The sequence below is a fragment of the Podarcis melisellensis genome (genome assembly GCF_964234715.1).
Source record: "Podarcis melisellensis genome assembly, chromosome: 11".
In the NCBI taxonomy this organism is placed as follows: Eukaryota; Metazoa; Chordata; class Lepidosauria; order Squamata; family Lacertidae; genus Podarcis; species Podarcis melisellensis.
In genome coordinates this window covers 49,582,317-49,601,907 of record NC_138543.1, presented here as the reverse complement: position 1 = coordinate 49,601,907, position 19,591 = coordinate 49,582,317, and the positions used below count along the sequence as shown (strand labels likewise).

Sequence of the window (19,591 nt, the reverse complement as noted above, 5' to 3'; positions counted from 1 at the left end):
TGCTTTAGTGTAATTGCATCCCGAATCTCATTTTGAAGACATTTCAGGAATAAAACATGGGATATATTTTGCTTAGAAACCATTTTACTTCAAATAGTCAGTCATTTTATTGCATGCTTTGCTCTCACCAATGAACTTCAGAGGTGGCATGCATATATAATCTTGAAAATTAATAATAAAAAAGTGGAGCTAAGCTCTTTTGGCAAGGGCTTAATTCTTCCAGTTTGGCTTGTATTTAGTTTGCATTCATTATGTAATTCAGAAGAATGGATAGTCTTTTATTTCCATGTGTCTTGTGCTGACCATGGTCTCAAATAGTTGCATATGGCTTTTAGGCAGTTGTAAAGATTTAAATCAGGGGTAGCTATCCTGTGGCCCTCCAGATGTTGTTGGAGTCCAGTTGCCATCAGTCCCATCTAGCAAGGCTCATAAGTCAGAGTTGAAGGGGGCTGGGAGTCCAGCAACATCTAGCTTGCCAAAGATAACCCCTGATTTAAGAATATCTTCATGGATCTAATGTTGGAAATGTATATTCCTCTAAGTGGTAGGGTTCAAAGATAATTCTTCCTTGGAGCTGCTTACTGCAAAATGAATTAATTAGCACATTGCCATCTACATATGCAATGGCTGACAAAGCAGAAGAAACCAGAAAGAGAAGCCCCTGCCCTGAGCCGCTTACAATCTAAATATTAACAATGGGTAGGAAGAGTCTAATGTGAATGAACTTTGACGTGAAATTACTCTACAGCAACAGCTACATAGAAAAATATGTTAAATAAACCATACTTCTTTCTTGAATTGATTTATTCTTGTTAACAGAGATGATGTAAACTATGACGGAAGAGTTCTTTGTACCCAAACAATTTAAATAACTAAAAGACTTTCTTAGCATACTGGCAAAGCAGCTAACAAGTTGCAAACTTCCAGATTGTGCACTCTTACTCTTGGATTCTACGACTTGATTGAGCTCTATATAGATTTCTCCGCAAGTTTAAAAGAAAACTGTATTTATTTCTATCGACTGGAAGCCTATATAAATTACATTATGAAAAAATCTGGTAGGCATACAAAGAGTGAAAACGTGCATCAAGAGCTGTAAATTTTATTTTGGTGGCAATAGAAGGGAGCTGAGATTTAGGTAGTAGCTTGAACATTTATGCTACGAAACAGCATGGGGTAATAAATCAATTTGGGCTTTGGAAGATCTCTTGCATTTTGCAACCTCCGAGTAATGTTTCCTGCTCATTAGACTCACAGTTGTACATTTGTTTGTTTGTTTATTGCAGTTTTTGTTTTCATTTTATGCTTTGGTGGGTGGAATGGTTTTTAATATTTTATCTTTTGCTATTGTGAGCCATGTTGTATTAACCTAGGTTGTCAGCGTCCATCTGACTCGAGAGACATTGGATTGCAGTTCCAGGGTTGAAGTCACTGATGTGTTAGACAAGAGTGACCTCCCTAGAGTGCAAACCTGGACAGCGTACAGTGGTACCTTGGTTCTCAAACTTAATCCATTCCGGAAGCCTGTTCCAAAACCAAAGCGTTCCAAAACCAAGGTGTGCTTTCCCATAGAAAGTAATGCAGAATGGATTTATCTGTCCCAGACTTTTAAAAACAACCCCTAAAACAGCAATTGAACATGAATTTTACTATCTAATGAGAGCATTGATCCATAAAATGAAAGCAATAAACCATGTACTGCAGTCACACAGTCAATCAACCAGTAGCTGAACTGGGTTCCACACAGCCACAAAAACAAAACAAAAAAGCTGCAAAAACAAAAACGCAAAATAAATAGCAAAAACAGAGAGACCTCAGCGTAACACTCGAAACGGAAGTATGGCACTCAAATTGCAAGTGTAACCCTATATCATCTATGGTGGACATGCAAAGGGGTGAAAGGCTTTTGGGAATTGATTTACAATGAGCTTAAAAAAATATTTAAATACACCTTCCCCAAAAGACCCGAAGCCTTTTTGCTGGGAATGTTGGATAAAGAGATTAAAAAAGAAGATAGAACGATATTCCTCTATGCCACCACAGCAGCGAAAATTCTGTTGGCACAATATTGGAAAGTGGAAACTATCCCCAATATAAATGATTGGCAAATTAAAATGATAAAATATGCTGAGCTTGATAAATTAACAGGTAAAATAAGAGACCATGATGAACAGAAATCTCTGAAAAATTGGAGTAAATACTGGAACTACATTGGAATGAATGTTTAATGTGATTGGCGGGGTCAGAACAATACTACCAGCGTGTGAATTTAGGTTTACAGATCAAAAATCAAATACGTGAATGGAAGTAAATATTTGATACTTACCAAAAGGATGGAAGGAAGTCCAGGAGGGGTTTTTTTTTCCCCCTTCTTTTTTTTCTTTTTTTTTCCCCTCCTTTTTTGTGAAGTAGCCGGATTAATCTCTCTTTGTATAGTTAGAGAGAGGAAAAAAGTTTGGCTTGTATATTTTTATTTTTTTCTTGTTGTAATTTTTTCTTTTGTATTTGTTTGTATCTGTTTGTATGCTTGTTATGTATATAATGTTAATAAAAATGTATTTGGGAAAAAAAAACAAATTGCAAGTGTAACACTCAAAACAGAGGATGTTCAGCTTCCAAAAAAAGTTTGCAAACCCAGTGGCGTAGCGTGGGTTGTCAGCACCCGGGGCAAGGCAAGTAATTTGCACCCCCTAACCCGTGAATTTGCGCCCCCTAACCCCCAGATGTTGCGCCCGGTGCAGCCGGGCCCCCCTGCACCCCCCACGCTACGCCACTGTGCAAACCGGAACACTTACTTCGGGGTTTGCGGTGTTTGGGTTCCAAGTTGTTTGCATACCAAGGGGTTTGAGAACCAAGGTACGACTGTATATGGCAGTCCTGGGATGCCCAGACAACAAGAGATCACTCATGGCCTCATTCATGTGGTCCAAGGGAAAGCAGAGCGATATGTTTGGCACAGCTTGGCTACAGGAGTTGCCAGAGGGAGGTGTACATGGCATCATCCAGCAGTTGTAGGGACTCCGCTCCACTGTTCAGAACTATTAGCTGCTCTTTCATACTGTTTTAAAGGTGTTGTATCACTGGAGTTGTTGTGTGGGTTTTAACATGCTGGGAACTGTCTAGAGCAGTGTTTTTCAACCTTTTTTGGGCAAAGGCACACTTGTTTCATGAAAAAAAAATCACAAGGCACACCACCATTAGAAATTGTTAAAAAATTTAACTCTGCGCCTATATTGACTATATATAAAGTAATTCTCTTGAATAGGAATCAAATAAACACAAAGAAAGTATTTTGTAATTACTTTATTATGAAATAGTAAGTAAACAGAAATATGAAAAATTATAAAATACTTTATTTTTAAATCTTTCGAATTTTTCAATTTTTCCCACGGCACACCAGGCAACATCTCGCGGCACACTAGTGTGCCGCGGAACAGTGGTTGAAAAACACTGGTCTAGAGAACACAGTTGGATAGACAGTATGATAGAATCATAGAGTTGGCAGAGACAACGAGGGTCATCTAGTCCAACTCCCTGCAGTACAGGAATCTTTTGCCCAACATGGAGATTAAGAGCCTCATGCTCTACCGACTGAGCCATCAGTTCATTTAATCTATATAAATCAGCGGAACTGACAATTGTGGGCACATTATTTTAGGCCATTTGTAGGGGGAGCCTGGCTATAATAAAAGGAAAGAAAATGATGGAAAGGCTCCTTCAGTATTTTCAAGCAATGCATGTTTTGTTAATTTAAATACTAAATCAGCTCACGTTTCCTGAAATATGTTAAAGAGGCTTTGGCACTAGGGGTTTTAGACATAAACAACATTTATTTAAATTTATTTGCTTAACATGAAGCTGATGGCTCGGCCTAGAAATTCTGTAACTCAGTGACTGCCTTGATAGCTGAAGCATTCTGGTTTTCTTCAGAAAGTAAAGATTGCCTCTGACGGACAGAGGCGAAGCTGGAAATAGTCAAATCAATTTACAACTATAAAAATGATATGAAAAGAATAGCCCTTAGTTGCGGAATGACAACTGGGAAACTCAAATAAGGAAATATTAAGTTGTTACTGTGACAACTTAAATCTCACCCTGACATCTTAAAATATGATACAGCTTCTTTCTGTATCTGTATTTTAAATGCTAATACCTATTGATTTGCTTCATAATATGTGTGTGTGTGTGTGTGTGTGTGTGCGCACGCACACATGCCATTGTCCCCAGGAATTGCTTTCAGCAACTCACCTAAACTTTTTATTTATCATTTTTAAAAGAGAACAACAACAACAACACCCAAGGTTTCGTACCAATCCTTTGGGAGATTAATATTTTCTTTTCTTTTTGGCAATTGGGGGCATTTGAAAATGCTGAAGCCTCTTTCAGATACAGGTTTCCACATTACTCCCAATTCAAATATTCCTTGGAGGACAGTGGGGAAAAAAAGAATTGTTGCATTATTTCTGCTTAAAATGAATCACACAGTTTGGTTATTCTCAGCTTCTGATTCGGATATTAGTTAAGCTAAAAGCAAAAGGGATTTGTTCTGCATTGAATGAATTCAACCGGAAAGTTACAAATTTGGGAAAATGCAAAATAATATGCTGATTATTCCAGCCCATGAATAGTTGGCTTTTAAAAAAAAGATCTTTCAAGACACTTTGAGGAAAACATAGCCATACATCCTTTTATTTTTAAGGAAGAAACAAATACATATTTTAATGCACTCCTGGTCTCTTCTTTAAAATGTGTGTCGATGCTTGAAAATTTAAAAAGGAAAGTGCTGCACACCCTTTACATTTCTAATGGTAAATATTAACCCTGCTAAGTGGATAGAGCTGCATGGGTTAATACTGCAGTCAGTGTCTGTGACAATAGTCTTCGCCTCCTCATGGTCAGCACAGCTGACCACATAATAGGAGTAAAGGTCAAATGTCACTGACATTGTCAAAAGCAGAGAATATGATACTATATCACGACTTCTTGTTGACAGATAGAACTACGTACCTCCAAGTACAAAGCAATATGGTCACATTAGGAACGAAACAGCAGAATATTCCAGAGCCTTAACGCAGAGCACAATGCACTCTTCCCTCCCTGACCCATGACTTTCACGTTTCGCATTCGTGCAGAATGGCAAAAGGAGCATGTAATTGTGTATCTCCTGCCTCTGTGCTACACCAGTCATTTCCTGGGTGGCATCTGTTCTCCCTGTTTGTCCAAGCACCTAATCTATTGCTTTCCTTCCTATTGGGTTAAATGTGGTTTTTGTCACTGGCTATGCAATGAATGCAATCTAAATCTTTTCACTTTTAATTTCTAAGGAGAAGTAGAATGGGATGCATTCCCTTGTACATGTACAGTGGTACCTCGGGTTACAGATGCTTCAGGTTACAGACGCTTCAGGTTAGAGACTCCGCTAACCCAGAAATAGTACCTCAGGTTAAGAACTTTGCTTCAGGATGAGAACAGAAATTGTGCGGCTGCAGCAGAAGCCCCCATTAGCTAAAGTGGTGCCTCAGGTTAAGAACAGTTTCAGGTTAAGAACGGACCTCCAGAACGAATTAAGTTCTTAACCCAAGGTACTACTGTACTCCATTACGTATGGCAGTATACTAATGGTTACATCCATGGAAAAATACTCCTAATTTTCCATAAAATCCCTCCCAAATGATACACGTTCACCTGAAATCTCAGGAAGAATGCTCCAGCATCTCCTTTTTTGGTGCTGTGTAATAGATAGGTGACAGAAACACAATTTTTTAAAATATTGAAACACCTTATTTTTTGTGAATAAGATGGCATAATTCCTTCCATTGATTTACCCAAGCTTCTTCAGTTTCCTACATGCAAACAGAAGAAAGAACAGTAGACTTATTCTGGATGTGCGGGGAAATAAATTTTGCCACTTACTAGAGTTCAGCTGATTTAGAATAATTCTTGTCAGTGATATGAAATAGACTTCAAAGCAGTCTTCAAAGAGTTTGTGGGTTCTGTCAGTGAGCAGAAATTTAATTTGGAGATCTGGTTTATGGTGCTCTGTATTCTGACCTGTTAGCACCAAGCAGAGCACATGGAGGGATAGTGAGAAATACATGAACACGTCTTGAAATAGTTCCTCATTGTAGTCGGTTTTTCCAAGTTAAGTCATTCACCTCAATAAGCACATTGCTTTGCTCCTTTCACTCCAGTACCTCTTATTACAAATATATTTTGTAGACATGGAAAAGTGCATTGTCACTATAAGTTCAGGAATGTAAATGCAATACAAATGAATCCTTTTTTAAAAAATGCATCTAGTGCTGGAAAGTATCCTTTCCCAGTGTTCAGGGATGTAGTTTGAAGGAGGATTTAGTGTGAGACTGAGTATTGATTTGGGTTTGTTGCTGTTTTCTGAGGTTCCCTGCTAATAAAGCATCTGTATATTCCTTCTGACTGGCAGAGTTGAGGTAATTTTGCACCTTATTGAAGGGTGAACTGAGTCTAGAATGCAAAAATAGAAGCCACTATGAAAATACATGCCATTGCTACATGCTTGGCTTAAAAACCAGTTTATTCTCCCTATGTCTGCTGCAGGGATATTTTCTAGAACTTTTATACATCCAACAGTGTACAGGGACAAGCAGTGTACAGAAGCTTAATGCGAGTTAAAATCAAAACATTTCACTTCTGGTTCTCAGCTGCATAGCACTTGTAGAAGTTGCAAATCACCTAGGAGATTCCCTCTCAAAAAGTTAAATTCCACCAAGGTCAGTGACACCTACTCAGAAATAAATGAACATAGGGTTGTGATTTTGTGATGTAAGACCCATCAAACTTTGGGTACTCATTTCTTAGAATCATAGTGTTGGAGGGTCATCTCGTCAAACCACCTGAAATGCAGGAATCTCAATTTAGGCTGCTAAATAAACTTAGAAGAGTAGCTTTTAAGGGTGTTCGTGACAGCAAGATTTTCCTATCATAATTATGGTTTTAGGATCACGACTCCAGACCTGCAGATTCTGAATGGTGTGCAGCAGAACTATTTGCTGTGTTTACCCATTTATGGAGCCTTATTACGGTTGCACAGTAATGCTGACCTAGTTGAAGACGTGTTTGGTTTAGTATTAAACAGACACTCTCTAAAATTACTGTCCCTGTTAATATTATGAATGAAACAGAATAACTTCCATTTTATACTCATGGCTGAAACCTGCAATAAATAACAAAAGGCCCCCAAGCCTGTCTTATTCCCTGTTCCTTCAGTGGCGTAACCCACTCTGCTACCAGTTAATATTGGTGAGATGGCATTAGGGACTCTTTTTCAGCAACTCTCTTTTTTCAGTAACTCTCCAATCTTTTTCACAGTCAGCATGCTGCAACCTTCCAACTGAACCAAATGTTCTCCTTCATTATCTTCTTGACTTTCTCTGAGGGTTCATTAAATTCTACTGCCCTCAGCTGCCATTGCTGCCTCTGACTATTTTTTTTTACAATTAAATTATTATTTTGTTCAGCATGGGCCAGAAAGCTCTTGCTTTGCTTTTCACAAATCTGCATCGTGCTGTTTTGTAAAGTGCTTTTCATAATGTGAGCCTTTGTTTCAAGAGCCCAGGTTTATTTTCACTTCAGTAGAAACTTTGCATGTTTTTAATTAAGAGATGTCATTGAAAGCCTATACAGTTGGCACCAATGCCCATTATGGCAACCCTGCAAGCAAAGACAGATTTCTTACTTCTCTTCCCTTCACTTCTGAAAACATTTATTTAAACACAATCCTTTCTTCAGTGCTTTGTTTTTGGGATCATGTTGTTGGTGTTGTTTAGTCGTTTAGTCGTGTCCGACTCTTCGTGACCCCATGGACCAGAGCACGCCAGGCACTCCTGCCTTCCACTGCCTCCCGCAGTTTGGTCAAACTCATGTTTGTAGCTTCAACGACACTGTCCAACCATCTCATCCTCTGTTGTCCCCTTCTCCTTGTGCCCTCCATCTTTCCCAACATCAGGGTCTTTTCCAGGGAGTCTTCTCATGAGGTGGCCAAAGTATTGGAGCCTCAGCTTCAGGATCTGTCCTTCCAGTGAGCACTCAGGGCTGATTTCCTTCAGAATGGATAGGTTTGATCTTCTTGCAATCCATGGGACTCTCAAGACTCTCTACCAGCATCAATTCTTCGGTGATCAGCCTTCTTTATGGTCCAGCTTTCACTTCCATACATCACTACTGGGAAAACCATAGCTTTTAATATTCGGACGTTTGTTGGCAAAGTGATGTCTCTACTTTTTAAGATGCTGTCTAGGTTTGTCATTGCTTTTCTCCCAAGAAGCAGGCGTCTTTTAATTGCGTGGCTGTTTAGGATCATAGGTCAAGTCAGCCTACTTATGCATCTAGCTCAGTATTGTCTGGTCTGACTAGTACTGTTAAGCTCAGTAACAAAAATGGAGACCCTACATCTGGGGATGGGGAAACAATGGCAACTTTTTCCTTATTCTCTTCTTAGATCAATTTCCATACACAATCGGTGGCATAATGCCTGCTTGAAACACAGTTCTGTTGGGAATCATGGGGCCAGTGATTCTTACTATACCTATGCAACCATCTCTCTGTTTGCTTGCTTGCTTGCCCGCCCAGTTGTGTAAAAACCACTGGATCTGCAGGCGAAACCTTCACATATACACCTTGCCGTATGGGTTCCTTGCATAAAGGTGTGTGGTAAGCAGACACCATGCATCTTTTTATGCATATGGATTGATTCTCTGGCCTAAACAGAGGCACTACAGAGCCTGGGGAAAAAGGAGGGAGGGATTAGCTCATCCCTACAAAGGAAACATAGGGGACGTGGGTGGCGCTGTGGGTTAAACCACAGAGCCTAGGACTTGCCAATCAGAAGGTCGGCGGTTCAAATCCCCACGACGGAGTGAGCTCCCGTTGCTCGGTTCCTGCTCCTGTCAACCTAGCAGTTCGAAATCACGTGCAAGTAGATAAATAGGTACCGCTCCAGCGGGAAGGTAAACGGCATTTCCGTGCGCTGCTCTGGTTCACCAGAAGTGGCGTAGTCATGCTGGCCACATGACCCGGAAGCTGTCTGTGGACAAATGCCGGCTCCCTCAGCCAATAAAGCGAGGTGAGTGCCGCAACCCCAGAGTCGGCCATGACTGGACCTAAAGGTCAGGGGTCCCTTTACCTTTACCTTTACAAAGGAAACATAGGGATGCCTACAAAGGTAGGCATTGAAAATGGTAAGTTTTGTGACGTTTGTCTTGAGTAATACGTTCCATGGGGGAATGCACCGTGTTGACTTGGGGATTTGCCTTTTCAGCAATCTGCCCTACATATATAATTTGTAGCACTGCCCCCAAAGGGTTGGATGGGTTGAATAGTATCTGCATATTGCGCCAGTGCCTCTTAGCGGGTTAAACAAATCCTTCACCTTCCCAAAGCCCTTCTCATTCTGGAAAAGGTGAGCCAAGTTCCAAGCCCTACAACAAGGCAGTAAATTTATGTGCACACATTAACATCCAGTTACACATCCTTGAAAATCTCCCGTACTGTAAAGCGTTGCCATTTTTAAAATTCTGCTTAGAAGGCTCTTCCCATAATTTCTGTGGCTTTTCATAAGATGTTATCTGTCTCTTGAAACTTAAACTAGTCTACGTAAATCACTCTGCTCCATTCATGTAAAATGGGCCCATGTTGGCTGCTTTATGGTCCTCGAGGGTCAGAGTTCACTGCTGCTGTCAGAAACCACCGGCTTTTTCTTTCATCAGCATTACCGTTGCATCTGACAGCTTGCATTGCTGAATAAAGGGAGTTGCAAAGATGGAAAGCCGAGTGATATTGTCTTTAATAATTTATACACATTTCACCATTCCTTAAAGGAGCATGGCTGGCTAAATCTCACTTTTTAAAAATCATGGTTTATTCAGAAAACTTGTAAGTGATCCATGACTTTGGAACTGTGTGTGTGCATTTAGTTTTGTTCAACTAAAAGAAGTGCAAGAAGACAGAGAATTCTTCTTTTCAAAGATGGCAAAGTTACTTAGAAAGCTTAAAAAAATTTGTATTAAATAACTCAAAGCTGGACGTGTAAACAAAGTTAATTTCACATACCTATTAGTGTGCCTACCACAGTTTGTGGTAACCCACAACATGGACCATAAACATCTGTTAAAGTGATGATAAATTCAGCTTTATTTTTTATTTTTTTCCAAGGAAAATACAAAGTGTGAAGCCCTCCTGGTTTCCTAAAATAATTCTGAAAATAATTTACCCAGATTTAGCTTACAGTGGGGCTGCAGATGTTGTGGTGGTGGTCTTTAAGATGTCACCACAGAATGTCTTTTCAGATGGTCCTTGCACTCTGGTCAGTGACCGAAATAAATCGATTCAGTTGTGGTGTCCTTGCCTACGCATGCCTGCAGCTTTTCTCTTAACCACTTGGGGGTCTCATTTTCTTAAGTCAAGTACTGTAATGAAGTTGGTTAGGGCTGGCATATGTCTGGATTTTCCTGGACGTTACTGGGATTTCAAAGGTGGACTTGACATCTGGGGGGAAATTTCTGAAAGCTGGTGCTTTGTCCTGGATCTTAGGCACGTCAATCGAAAAATTGTGGTTTTGGGGGGTTTGTAAACAAACAAACAAACAAATATTCGGGGTGTCTTGGTTTTTAATTTTTGAAATATGCAACCCTAAAGTTTGTTATTAAAACTGAAGCACCTGCCTCTGACCTGTGTACAGGAAGGGAAGGCATAACTGTGGTACAAAGCAGACCTTTTGTGGAGAAATAACCTTCAGAATGAACTTTCAGGTTTGGCCTCTGGTGTGCTGGATGATACTACCTCGCAGATGGAAATAAATTACATTAGACTGTGGCACACTATTATATATATTCTATATATTACATGGATTGCCCTTATAATTGATCACAAGTCCATATGAAAAAAGTTGTAATTCACAAGAGTAATGACAGCAATGTCTCATATTTCAGGGGTTTTACATCACACCTGTGAATTATGACTACCCATGTGCAAACTCTGATAAAAATGGGGGGAAAGGGATTTTTAAAAATCAGGCTGCTGGCCAGCTCTAGCTTTTTTTAAAAAAAAAAATAAAATTAGGGAAAGTGCACTAGCTTTTTCTGAATGCATATACAGGCACCTAGGAATAATTCTTTGCTGTTAAATATAGAGGTGTATCCTGAAGGCCAACTGTACAGTGCTGTTATATGAACCAGACAGCTGTCTTTATGAAGGTGTTGGTAGCTGTACTTGGCAACTAAATGGCAAAAAACAAAACAATGGCAATATTATTTCTTGCCTCTATATTTATGCAACAAAGGGCCCTGTCACTTAGCCTTGTTCCTTGTATGTAAGCAAAGCGTGATCCAGGAATGAGGGATTCTACAGGAAAGTTCTGCCCTTCCCTTTCTTAACTTTTTGCTATAAGCATTGTTGATCTGTTTTCTTCAGCATCCAAAGCATCCAATAAAGAATATGTCCAACAAGTTGGTACTTCAAGGAGTTTAAATTAACCCATAAGGAAATCGAAAAAGGGGAGGGAAATGGTAGCAGGGATAAACAAGTGCAGAATGTAGTATACAGTTATACAATTTTATTTTTTTATCTATTAGCATTCTAGAGAACACCGCCCTCGGTGGTTTTGTGGCGCCAGCCATCTCTTCCTTACCTCCCCTCCTCCCCAAAATCACCCAGCTTATTGGATGCAAAATCAAAATGGTGTCAAAGAGCTTCAAGTTGCAACTTGAACTTGAATCTGTGCACGCCCCCCCCCCCAAAAAAAGCTTACTGAAAAGCAAAACAAACTCAAATGAGGGGGCAGAGTAAGCATCCACAGAGGGTTGCTTGTGCCCGGTCATCTGCCCAAATATTGGGTGCTGAAAATGGGTCTTTTTGTGAGATCATTGTGGATTCATATTCCACAGTCCTAGAACTGGCATAGCATAACATTGGCTGAACGCCAACTTGCCATGTAAACTAGCTTGCCCATTTTATTTGTCAAAACAAAAAAATTCCTTCCAGTAGCACCTTAAAGACCAACTATGTTAGTTCTTGGTATGAGCTTTCGTGTGCATGCACACTTCTTCAGATACCCGTGTGCATGCACACGAAAGCTCATACCAAGAACTAACATAGTTGGTCTTTAAGGTGCTACTGGAAGGAATTTTTTTGGTTTGACTATGGCAGACCAACACGGCTACCTATCTGTAACATTTTATTTGTGTCTGTGTGCATTCTGATTCAGTATGTGGTAATCAAAACGGCACAAGAGTCCGTGGTGCTTTATTTGCCACAGTTTTGATGTTCAGTATGTGCCAGGGCAGTCGTGCTTATATAACTATGAAACATTGCCAGCAGGTCTGGCTTTCTGGTGGCTTGGAGGAAATTGCTACCCAGCCCAAGAAAATGGCGGACTGCGTAATGCTACATTGTGTGCATGCAAATGTATAGTTCCTTTTCTTTGTATGGAAGAATTCTGTGGCAGCTCAGACTCCACCACTGGCTATGTCGAAATAACCAATGTGGCATGCTCATTCAAATGAGTGAGCCCATGTGCCATTTTATATTAGCACTATCTGAGAAGTGCATGCTGCTTATCAGATCTAGTGGTACTGGGCCCCCAGAAATCTGCTAGACTTTTCCTCGTGGCCACTATTTGTCATCGTTGTTGCAGTTGTAGCTTTATGGCTTTGTTTAAGTTGTACTTTGTCTTGATTGCCTTTCAGTCATAAAGATGATTTAATAATATGTATAAAAAAAATGAAATGACTGTTTCCTGGCCCTTGAAACCCATTTATTCCCAATCCCCTTAAGTATAATCCCTCATATCCTCTTTTAAATCAATTTATATCTCTGACACACACACAAAATATTGGACATAAACTCTCTTGTACTTTATTCTAGCTATAGAACTTGGGTCACTTTGGTGCAAAGTAGGGATGGATGAATCTGTCTATTTCTTGTCTGTGTCAGTTTTGACAAGCTTCATTCATACGTCTATTCGATCCTGATTCAGCAGTAATCTGAATTGGTAATTTTAAAAACCATATGAAAAGACATACTTAGCTTGTACGTAATACATGCCTTATCATAAAATATGTATTTTAATATGCATTTTATCATACTATTTGTACTTAAATACATATCATCTTTGTGTATTCATTCCGTGTATTATTATTATTTTTCACAAACAACTGTCACAAAATTCAGAGAAGCATACAATCCCAAGAATAATTACATTCCAGTTTGTGTAGTCCATTGGATAAGTTTGTTTATAAATGCGGACCTATAGAGATTATTTTCCAACCTTAGTGCAAAGGTGGTAGAGTTGATATTGGAAACTCTGGTATCAAAAATCCTCGCTGAAGATATAAAAACAGTTTTTTAAGCTGCTTGCCATGCCAAGACCATTTTAGGCTGATTTCCAAATGTGCTGAGCACACATTGCTGTATCTCGTCTATATAAAATTTTCAAAGCACAGGACTTCTTGGCAGTGTCGATAGGAACATTGCTTGCACTTTGTACATCTTGTTTCTTGAGTTGGCATTAATACCAAAAGCAGAATCTGAGACTTGTGCTTTTTGATGGAGCTGATGGGGATTGTTTTATTCCGCTAGGTTACAGTGCTGCATTGATTTCAGGGGAGGTGTTTAACTCTTTAAAATGTTGATTTGATGTTTTAATGTGGGCTTGCTATGTCTCCTTAATTGGATTAATTCAGAACCTGAATAAGAACAGACTCGAAGCAATTAGGACCAGGAGCAAAAGTCTTGTTGTTGAAGAAGGCGTTTAACAAGTTATATTTTCTTCATTTCTTCATGTTTCTGTTCAAGGCTATGATGTCTGACCCACAGTACAAATAATTTAGAATGGTAAATACACAGTATATATTTCTCGGGTGTGCTTGTTGAAGCAAATATACTAGATAAACGGTGCATAAAATAAATTTACACCCCCAATCTCCTTTAGTCCCCTTGGGTGCAGCCAGAAATCCTTCTTCACCAGAAGCAAAGACCATGGTTCAAGAAGCCCAGCCTTTCCTGATGACACCACCCTCACAGCCAGTGGTTTACTTCCAGTATCTTCCTCTCTCTTCCTAGGCCATGAACTTCAACAGGAATCAGTGATGGAAAAGCCACCATTCCCCCTAGGCCCTTCAGCTTCCTGCCCAGAATCTCATAGTCCTCTGGATAAGCCGGGTCTGGCAGTATCATTTATATCCATGGGAATCAGAAGGAAGGGGTTGCGGTCAGTGGGCTTTATAAAAATTGGCACATGGTGAATCCTTGCACTTGGAAGAAAGCACACACAGCATGGCTCCCGACAGTCCTGCTTTTGGGTGTCATGTTCCACCATGGATTCATCTCCTGCAGTGGGTGATCCTCCTCCTTCCTAGGGGCACCCCTTCCCTGCATCCGGGACAGCCCATTTTACTCTAGCAAGAAATTCCTTATCTTGGCTGATACCTCGAAGTGTGGATAGATGACCTTCTATTTGCTGTACCTTTTCTTCCAGCAATGCAACCAGCTTGAACTGGCTGAAGATGTAGGTTTGCACAGTCTCAGCTGCTCAGCCTCCCCGCCTAACAGCTGACAAGTGGGGTAGAGCAGCAGCCGCCACCGTTTTCCCATGCACCCTCCAACCAGCCCCAGAGCTTTAGTTCCAGTTGTGGATATTTTGGGTACAGTAGAGGGGGCGTTTAGAGGGTGCTTACGCAATTTTCCACTTATGCACGCAGGGCGCCAAAAAACTAACTTCTGCATAAGTAGGGAGCTGCCTGTATAACGTGATGCTTCAGGAAACTGGGCAGAAGAAACAACAACTGAGAGATCACAAGTACTGTACAGAGAAACTCCTGATCAATCTACCCAAACATGAATTAGAGCTCATTTTAAAACCTAGTCACTGATGGTGATGGCAAGAAATCATTCTTACTTCACTACCACTATTGCATCCACTCAATGCTGTCCCAGAGAGTTTTCCTAGGTGGTGATTTAGTCCAGACACGGCTACAATGGACTGCTTGGCAGCCCACTGTGACATGTTTGTGAAGTGCTTTGTAGATAAAATCGCTCGCATTTGTTCTTGGACTCCCCTTTAGTGGTGGTGGCAATATATATGGAGGTTTTGCCTGCTCTTATCCACTCCAGTGATTTCAATTGCTTTAGCCTGAGGATGTGGATAAGGTGGTTACTTCTGTGGCCAACCATATATACTCTAGGGTTGCTTACAGTTTAGCCTGCAGTTGTCACCTTTGTTCACTCACCGTTCTCATTGGAAACCAGCCAGACAAAGTGGCTGTAGCAAAATGGTTGCATTCCAACATTTTCCATGCTGTCTGCCCCCCCCCCGCCCCATTCTTCTATGAATTGAGTTGTGCAGTGAATTGGCATGGCTTGGGGGAAAGGGCTTTGTGGACCAAATTGCTGAGCCTATTTCCTGTGATGTCATCCTGGCTTCCCAGTTCTGTGTTGCTTGGTTGCCTTCCAAGTGAAACTTCTGGATCGGGGTGGGGAATCTCTCACCCGTAGGCTCAGCAATTTGGTCCACAAAGCATGGACAGCATGGAAAACGTTGGAATGCAACCATTTTGCTACAGCCACTTTTTCTGGCTGGATTCCAATGAGAACGGTGAGTGAACAAAGGTGACAACTGCAGGCTAAACGAATCTCAGCCAAGATGTTTCCCTAAAAATACCCTCATTACTTAATTACTTACGCAATTTTCCACTTATGCACGCAGGGCGCCAAAAAACTAACTTCTGCATAAGTAGGGAGCTGCCTGTATAACATGATGCTTCAGGAAACTGGGCAGAAGAGGGTATTTTTAGGGAAACGTCTTGGCTGAGATTCGTGCATTGTAGGGGGTTGGACTAAATGACCCTTGGGGTCCCTTCCAACTCTGCAGTTCTTTGATTCTATGTGTAGTGACAGTGCTGACAGGGTTGCTGGGGGGGTAGCTGTCAGCATCGCTACATCAGTTCTTGTTCCTCAAGATATCATTTTGCATTTTGCTTGCTGATGGGAGTCGCACCTAGCATCATGACTACCTTTTTCTGACATGGCTGTGTTGGAAGCTGCCTGCTTAGCAGAATCACGGGACCTGCCTGTAAATAATAGCTGGCATGCTGGAGTTCCTCTGTTCTTTACGCACCTTCAGTAGTTTTAACTGAATTTGCATCATAATATTTAAAATAATTTGCGCTCAGTGAATAAAAACCACCTCTTTAACATATTTCACAGAAATGTCTTGACTCACAAGAATCTGCATAATTCAGCTGGAAAAGCAGTAAAATATTACAGGGAAGTAAGATGCAATATTCTGTTGAGGGTCTTTTTAAAAAATTTTTTACTGCCAGTTACCTTTTTAATGTTTGGAGATCAATTGGTGCCCTAACACATCATTCACAATGTAATAAGTAACTGATTTGTGCAAAACCTCATCTTCTTGTGTAAATGCCCATTTTATTGATGCTTGCAGTGAAGAAGATTTTGATTCCCAGTCCAAGGGAAAGGTCATGTTCCCCCCCTTTTTTTGTATAGCACCTAGCATTTTTAGACCTTGCATAAAAATTGTATAGTTAGTGATTTGTGCCCAGACCTGACAGTTTGCCCTGCCCTCCCTCTGTTGAAGTTGGGTTTTGTTTAAGTGAAAAATGGCAGGTGCAACCATGCATTACTTCCCTCTCATAAGACCACTACCTAAAAATTGGTGAGGAATAGAAGTTTGCAACAAATGAAACCATCTGTCATCCCCAGCAAACAAGCCCAACAGCCCCACTGTTCAGGACAATAATGGTGCCAAAGGAGTCAGCCTCTGGACAAAGTTCCTGCTGGGTTTCATTTAAGTAGGTTAGACCAAACCTGAGAACCTTCCACAGATCCTGTCAACATAGATTTTGGTATGTGCTCTTGCAGAAGCCTGTCCTAGACAGATCAAAGAGGCTTTTAATTTGTATTTAATCACTCCTTGAAAAACCATCCACCATATCCTGCCCTGGCTATTATGTCAAATACTTGATGTAGTTAGTTTTTTTCTTACCCGTAGCAAATGTTGCCTCTTTTCAGATGCTAAATAAGAAAACCAACACTGTTTTCAACACGTTGTGTTATCTCCTTTCCATTTCAATATAGGCTAGAATGCAAAGCTAAGGTACTGAAATTTACTTCTATAATGAAGGTTAGTTCTGTATAGAACATAAAGTTAATGATGAAAGCTTATTTCTATTCAGCTTAATCAGCAAAGTTTACAACATGCTACCAATGGGAATGTTTCTGCAGCCAAATGATTGGGGGTGTTCACATAAATACAACTATTTTTTTTTTATGGAAAGCAGGAGTTCCTGGTTATTATGCAAAATTCTGTTACTTACTTTTTAATAATTGGACTAATATGCCATCAAAATAGGCCATTTGAAAATAATAACAGTATGAATGTGAAACAAGAATTCAGTTATATGATAAGCAGGATGAACATCTTAAAGAGCTTTGGACATCTGTCCCTTTGAGAAGTCATAGAAAAGCAGTTCTTCAGCTCCTTATGAGGCTCACACTTCTCTGTGAGTGAAAAGCCTTAGAGGGTATTAATTTAGGGTATTATAGAAAACGTAAAACCATTTTAATAAACACGAATGCTGTTTCAGGGAATCAGATTCTTCCTGAATTTAGGGCGATAAAGGCAGTTTTCCCACACAGAACACTGAGCCAAGGCGGTGCAGAATTGAGACAATCCATTTGAGGGTACCGTATTATGAAAAAATACCAAAGCCCGCCCCTGATGTAGGGGTTAACATCTCGGTAACGTGGCAGCAAGAATCTTAATAGTACAAAACTGGAAGACTGGAGAAATACCATCTAAAGAACAATGGCAAGAAAAACTGATGAACTATGCAGAATTGGCCAAATTAACGGACAAATTGCGTGAAAAAGACAATAGTGACTTTGGAAAAGAATGGAACCCTTTACAACATACTTGCAGAAACAACAACAACAACAAAAAAGCATGGACATGTTGGCAGGATTTAAATAAACATTTACAACTTTATGTACGGCATTTCAGATATTTCAGACCCAAGCCATATCGGGCTGTAAACACAAATGTGAGCACCTTGAACTTGACCCACAAACTAGCTGGCAATGAATGCAGCAATTTTAAAATGATGGTTATGCAAGTTCTAAATGAAATCCCAGTCAGTAATCTGGCTGCCACATTTCGGAACAGTTTACAAGTCACATTCAGGGGGACTTTATTTGCAACTTCTTATAAAGTTGAACTATCAGGGTACGGCAAGTTGGTTTCATTCTGGGGGAAAGGAGTAATATCTGTAATCTCCCCACTTCCCTCTCCCACAAGAAAAGGAAGTTTTATTGTAGATTGAATTTAGTTTGGTTTGTTTATGTGACTCTGACAAAGCTTATTTTTAGTGTTGACAGTCTGTTGTGGAAAATGGTTTTCTAATGCTGCTTTAAAAATGATTTGCCTGTCTCAGTGACAAACTGTGTTTTCAGAATTATTTTTGAAATCCATGTTAGGGATGAGTGAAAGTTTGGGCTGAGGTGTTTCCCCCAACTTGTTTCCATTGCAGATATAATCCTGGGGGTTTATGCTTCTGTAGACCATAGCGATCGCTACTTCTAGTTATTGTCTGTTTTTGTCCGTTCTGTTTTCGCGTCCAGAGTTTCACATTAAACACTGCAAATATTCATATGATGTTGCTCGAGCTCTGGTTTCCAAACCTTCCTCCCCACAGACTACTTGAAAATTGCTGATGGTTTTGTCAAATCACTTCATGATTTTTCTGATTCCTTTGTTTCCGCAAAAAAAAAACAAAAAAAAAAAACACACAACACAACCCCACATGAATGCTGGTATGAGCAACAACAGAAAGTATACAGGAGTGGCTACATTCTTATTTTGGCATATTGCTGACCATTTTGAGTGGGCGCAAATCATCTTGAATGTCGGAGCATCAAGAACACAAATAATCCTGCATGCACTCTAAAAGACCCATCTGGATACACCCAAAAGGTGATTAGATCAAGGCTGAAGTTGGATGGAAGGGATAAATCAAACAAAAAATAATAATAATTTGCTGAACCCCTGCAAGAAGAAGAACACATGGACTGATGGGGCAGCTGAAAAGCAGAGAAGGCCAATTACAGCCCCATGGCAAATTATTACTGAAACTGAACGTTTCCAAGGCAGTTTGTAATGGGGTTCTGCTGCTCAGGAGGAGGAGAGGAGTCAAAAATCCCACTTGGGCTGCCCAGGTCTTTGGAGATGCCTAACCATTACTCTTTGATCCTACCCTTTGTGTAAATACCATTATTTATTGTTTATTTGACAAAATTTAAAATGCTAATGTTTTTAGAAGAAAATTATTTCCAAAGATAATGTAATTATGTTCCGGCCTTTCTGGTTGTGCACTGTCTTGCCAGAGTGATACATGCTCTGGTTATTTCCCGCTTGTACTACTGCAATGAACTCTTCATGAGGCTACAACTAATCCAGAGAAGCGGACACGGAGCAATGGATCCAAACTACAAGAAAGAAGATTCCACCTAAACATTAGGAAGAACTTCCTGACAGTAAGAGCTG

At 40.2% G+C, this 19,591-nt stretch overlaps 1 protein-coding gene across 4 annotated transcripts in view; it reads left to right on the top strand.

The window, feature by feature from the left end:
• Positions 1-19,591, top strand: part of WDR7 (WD repeat domain 7) — a 216,620-nt gene that overhangs the window by 75,035 nt on the left and 121,994 nt on the right. The gene's annotated exons all lie outside the window — the stretch shown is intronic.